Consider the following 6,020-nt stretch of genomic DNA (forward strand, 5'->3'; position numbering starts at 1 on the left):
TTCCGTAAATGGCCCATCCATTTCGTTTCTTCTCACGCCTTTCTCCAGGCAGCCATCACAATGGTACGCGGCCGGTTACATAACCCCGAGCTACTGTACTCCGAGACAATGTAAAATGTAAGAAGAAATCTGTTGTCGCTGCCAAGTCTCCACTCGCATTCACAATCGCAACGTGCGTACTACTAGTACCTGCTGTCAGCAACCGGTTGCAGAAACAAATACAGGCTTCCTGCCCGGGGCAAGGGATGTCGTGCCACTGTAGGAGTGTATCCCGGAATAAGAACAGGACGCTTGCACGAAGGCATCCGGGGCGCGCGGGTGAAGCAGCCTGCTTCGAGGCGGGCTAAATTGGCCGACCACTTAATCACGACGGCCTGCCGGTCCCTCCAGAGGCACGGGGCTAAGGGGTGGGGCTACTAAGGGGGGGGGGGGGGGGGGGGGGCCGCGGACTCCAGAATAGAAAGTCATTGTTCGCTCGGGTGATTGCGCGCCTCAGGAATTCTGCGAGCGCTTTGTTATACTTTCTTTGTTGAGTTGATTCCGCACTCTCTTCCTTTAGTTTGTTTTTCTTTTTTTTAGGCTCGGAGCACATCTGCGGTATTTGTCGGCACGGCATCGTTCCAGGTAAGAGAGAGAGCATTGTCGTAACACCGTCCGTTTTTGGGCGGGAACGATTGTTCCGCGTTGCGGGGCTTAAGGAGAGTCTCTTCCTTTGTGCAGGGTTTCTCTCTCGCTTGGCACCAGTTCCGTTTTCTCTCAAATGTGTCGTAAAAACAGCGAGGAGATCAGTGAATCACAAGTCGTGGCTCTCGAAACGAAAGTCTTCGCTTCGAGCCGCTCTCCAGCATTCTGCAGCTTCGCATTAAGTGCTGTAGCAGGAAGAGAGTGCAGTTTGAATGCACTTTCATGCTGAAAACTCGACCGTTTCGTCTTTAAGACTTCATACTGCTATTAAAATTGGCCGCATCTATTCGTTTTATTTTATGTAGCGTACACGGCAAATTTCAAAAGGACTACTATTACGTAGTTTAAGCGCACGTGTCACAAATAGCCGTCTATATTCCTAGTTCTGCATACACGAGGCACGGCTTCTCGTGAGGTAAGACGCTTGCTCATTCAGATTCCGGATTCAGTTGCAAAGTACACACGGTCTAGTTGTTTTGCAGATCCTAGGTTGTCATGTAAAGCGCGTTTTATGTCCTAGGAGAATTAGCCGTTGTTATATGTTAAACTCAACTATTTGCATATCCGGCAGTTCAGGTTAAATTGTCAACAAATCGCATAGTGTGCAAATGCAAGTTTCCCACACAAATGAGTGGTGATGTTGTCTGTTTCTTTTTTTTTTTTGGTTTTTTTGTTGCTCAAATAAATATTGGGTTGGTCATTCATGTTTATCAGAGATACAAAGAGGCCAGTGGATGGTGACGCAATGCACTACAAGGATTACGCAAAAAAATAAAACCGAAAACAAGATATCCCTGGACAGCGAAGTACCATTTTATTGCAACACGGTATGTTAATAGCGAAATTAATTCTAATACCAGGGCTGCAACTAAGCAGGACATTTCGCTCAGAGCGCACTGAAAGAAGGCGGAGTTGCAGATGCAGCATGGCCGTATTAACGGGCCACGTTTTTTTGCTTATGTCGCAAGGGGAACGTTAAAGCGAGAAATTTACTTCCCCCCCCTGAAAACCTTCCACCAGATACTTATGTGGTACTAAAGGTGTAATCTTTGCTGGTCGGTTATATAATCATGTATTTTCATCAAAACAAATACTTCTTGCTCACTGCGCGTACCGATCGTTACAACATTTTATTGGTGCCATTTCAAATCCACGGAATAGTGAGAACGCATCGAAGGGGGATACGCAATATGACAATGCATTACGGGACATAATAAGCGTCTTAGAGCAAGACGCTTATTAGTGCATCAGTTCCTCTATTAGAAAACAAAGTTAGAGATACGACAGCAGTATCCGGACGGAGTGCTCCCAATTAAATAGCCTCGTTTAAAAATAGCCGCTGGCGACCGCATTCTGCCAGCATAACAGAGGGCTGTCAACCGCTGGTGGCCGCTGACTCACGTCGGAACCATTACTAACCTGATGCTTTATTTCTGGCACCGCTGTGAATGTATAGCATTTAAAGCAGGCTTGTTTGGACCATGACTGACACCGCTGAAATTCCGGCACATTAAGGGGATCAGGAGACGCGGCCTCAGATTTATGTGTATATTTCGAGAGCACGTCATTGTCCGCCTGTAAATGAAAGAGAAGCTCTACTCAGAAGCGATGAAAGTGGATGGCGTTTAGAACGCTTTCTGGCTTGACTCCACTTTGGAAATGTGAGGGCAATGTGTAAAATATAAGTAAATTATTACGTCACACATCATTAAGGAGGGAACATTTAAAATGCTACTTACTACTGGTGAGCACAGAGCTGCAACAGGTTCTGCTGGAAAACGTATCTCATTAATTGATGTGAGGAGCTTCTTAGCCGAGTAAAAACCGATTTTACCCACGCCTTCTTGCACCGGAGATCGCTGACTAAAAGAAAGCTCTCTCTCTCACACACACACACATACACAAGCTCGCGCGCAGCAAACGTTCCCGCGCCAACAAACACAAACACACACACAAATAAGAAATTAAAAGAAAACACAATGGCCAGCACCACCACCGAAGACTTAAAACAGCGGAAGAAAAAAATTCCAGAGGTTCCGCATGGCTACACTTGCAGTACCGTGCGAAAGCATCAGTGGGGTGTAGTTTTTCTTGGTTATTTTTAGCAAACACAACTGCAAATAACTTTAATGTCAAAAGTCAAAGATTTTGGTCAAAGGTCCACCTTTCATACCTCTTGGCATTCATATTTGTCCCGTGAAGTAGTGTTTTCGCAGTAAAAGACCACAGTGGTTAGTTTTGGTGTGCAATGTTTAGTGTCTCGAAGCCAAGCAGGAAATGAGGAATGCCGTAGTCGAAGGCTCCAGATCAATTAAAATCACCTCCTTTGCTTTCACTTGCACCGAGGTCGCGCAGCACACGGGTGGCTCTCCGTTTCGCCTCCATCAAAACGCATCCGCCGCTAGAAGATGGACCCCAGCAGTGCTTATATTCAAGCAAAGTCTTATTATTTAAATCGGTTGTTTAAAACGCGGTACAGTTGGAGCATAATTTAGAAACAACGGTTTGGAAGTGCAAAGAAGGTCACACCGCAGCTGCTGACTATGCGTCTTTTTAGAATCACTGTGTTAAGCCGTACTCACGTTAATGTTGTTACAAGGCTCTGATGTGTTTCCGCTGTTACTTCTATGTTGGATAAAGGTTTTCTCAATGCGAGAGTATAGACATATCTTTTTCTGCAGGGTTGTGAACCATTGGAGGTGTTAATGTGTGCGATGAAATATTTTTATGAATTGGGTAGGAAATATGTAGCTACGTGTACAAAGTTTAGTACATTTTTATTACCACATTCTTATTAAAACGCAAGAAAAATAGATTTATTTTTACACCTCACTAAGAAACAAAATTTTTACATTCTTCTTTTTGGTCAGAAAGTTGTGACAAAAAATCCTAATCACATAACTACCTTCCGAAAGACCGACTATGTACCCGAATTCAAGCTCAAAAAATGTCGTCCTCTTTTTTAATTACCACAATCGGAAAAACATAAGTCCCAGAAGCGAAATACCCGCATTACACTTTTATTATCAGCTTTTAGAAACAGTAATGTTTGCCCTTTTTCCCCACGGATTTCTTCAGCACTGAGTTAAAATGAAAGTTCTTAGGAGCCATTAAAAGTACGTCCGCTTCATTCGTTTACTCAGGGAACAATTTTAGCGAGCCATGTCCAGAGACAGATTTCTTCCAGCGAAACGCGACATGTGGCGCGACACACACTTATGAGAGAATGGGACATGATGCGGTCCACGAAAAAAAATATAGCATAGACGAACAGTGGAGCCGCACATTTTTCATATCGAAGTACAACTTATGAATAAAGTGGCTGATGTCTCTCAAATAAGGCTCTACAACAAATGGCGTGGCCTGACTATCATAACATAATGGTCAACCTGTTATTCTTGGATATCCTCTTAGCTTCCGCCAGCTCCCTTTACAGTCATGTTACCAGCACCAAATGTCATAACTATACAATGTCATGGGAACCGATTGACGTCAATGGTTGAAAAACTGCTGCTTTTAGAGTCACACAGCCAAGATCGCATTACCTTCAGTTCTTCAAACCTAATTAGTAAGTAATAAATAACTAACTTTCTATTGTCAACTGACCACAGTAGTTGTAGATTCCCCACATAAACAGCGGACTCCAATTTTTGCACCATGCTATGATTTAGTTAGAGTAGTATTTTTTCTACCGGTCTTTGAAGACAGCTCCTGCAATAAAAAAGCTCCCACATAACAGCAGTACTACTTGAGTGGCACAAAACGCGTCTCAGAGAACAAAATCCATTTTCCATGGTGCGCTCTCACCGATAGTGCTTTACATAAGCACTGGTCTAGAGACATGAGCCAACAACACGCCACGTAATACCTTTGTTTGATGGCCGGTAAATATATGAGCGTAAATAGTACCATCGAGCGACCACTGCAGTCATCTGCTTTTCAGTGTGTACCAGTTTCCATTTGACATTGCTTTTCAAGCCAAAATATACAGATATAGCTAATTATTGTTATGTAATTAACGGTATAGGGCCAAAACAATACCACAAACTTGGTCAGGCGACTCTCAAAAGCCTCCAGCTTTCTTCACTGGAGCTAGGAGACATCGTTGTTTAAGATTGGTTGCACTAGCTCGGACATCTTGTATAATATGTCACATGGACATGATTGTCGGTAATACATTCTTCTTGGGGAGCAGAACATTTTCGATAGAGCCGCCTCCAGCGGCGAAGGACTGCTTTTGCCTTTTTTCACGAGGGGGCATTCGAAGAATAGTTGTTGCACAACTGAACATAATATGTCATACAATGTATCTCTGACGTGATCAACAGACGCTGACAATTTGCTGAGAGAGATTTGTGTGCCTGGTGCAAGAAAGGAGGAGCATGAGCAGTAAAACCCTTTTTTTTTTGGTCGTCCTAATTTTGATCCCGAAGACACTGATCGTCTGCCGGGGTCCCGCTAACGATCACTATTTTCGTCGCCTAATGACTATCAATTAATGCTTTCTTCCTTCTCCGCTTACAGCAGGTACACGAGTCTTGTATCAGGTTCTGAGCCCCTGTTGTCCATACAAACAGCGCAGTGCACAGAATGCTTTAACCATACGTAAATTGCGCACTATTCTGGTATTACTTCATTAGAAACACGCGAAGGTGTGCTGTTATGAGGTAGGGAGTGTGACGGAGGTGAGAAAAAGCGGTTGCGCTAACATTTTTGACGACAGCTAGAACTCTTTAATATTACCAGTTGCGAAACTTCCCATAGGGCACATGTGTAAAACAAATGGCGGTTCTGATTGGTCGAAATTCGGGTGTTTACGAATAGTGGCCATGGCGGCGTCCGCGGCAACTAAACAAAACTCTGCTTAAGTTGCAAACTTTCATATTTTTGATAAATGCACAACCAGAGGGAAAGTCCAATACACTGAAGATTTGCAGGAGCAAATGATATTACATGTAACAGTCGTAGAAGTAATTAGGTTAGAAAAAGAGAAAAAAAAATTTCCAGAAGGCAATGACGGCAATCTCAGAAAGCTTCTATTGACCGCTTCTAGATGGCGCGACAATTGAAAACTATTGGAAGATTGGTGGCCTAAAAGCCGAAAAGTAACATAATGTCAGTAATGTAGAAACACAAATTCAATAAACAGAATGGTGGTATAGTTAAGCGATGTAAAACAATAATAAGATATATGAAAAAACACGAGCATGATAGCAGCTGCTACCGCCCCGTTTCAATGGAGACACTCCTATACTCCATCCATCGATCCCATTCACCCGAAAAGTATACGTATTAAAACTAGATGCTTTTTCAAGCGGAGTTTCCCAACTGGTGTG

The sequence above is a fragment of the Amblyomma maculatum genome, chromosome 11, assembly GCF_055883805.1.
Source record: "Amblyomma maculatum isolate TAMU_Amacu chromosome 11, ASM5588380v1, whole genome shotgun sequence".
Classification (NCBI taxonomy): domain Eukaryota; kingdom Metazoa; phylum Arthropoda; class Arachnida; order Ixodida; family Ixodidae; genus Amblyomma; species Amblyomma maculatum.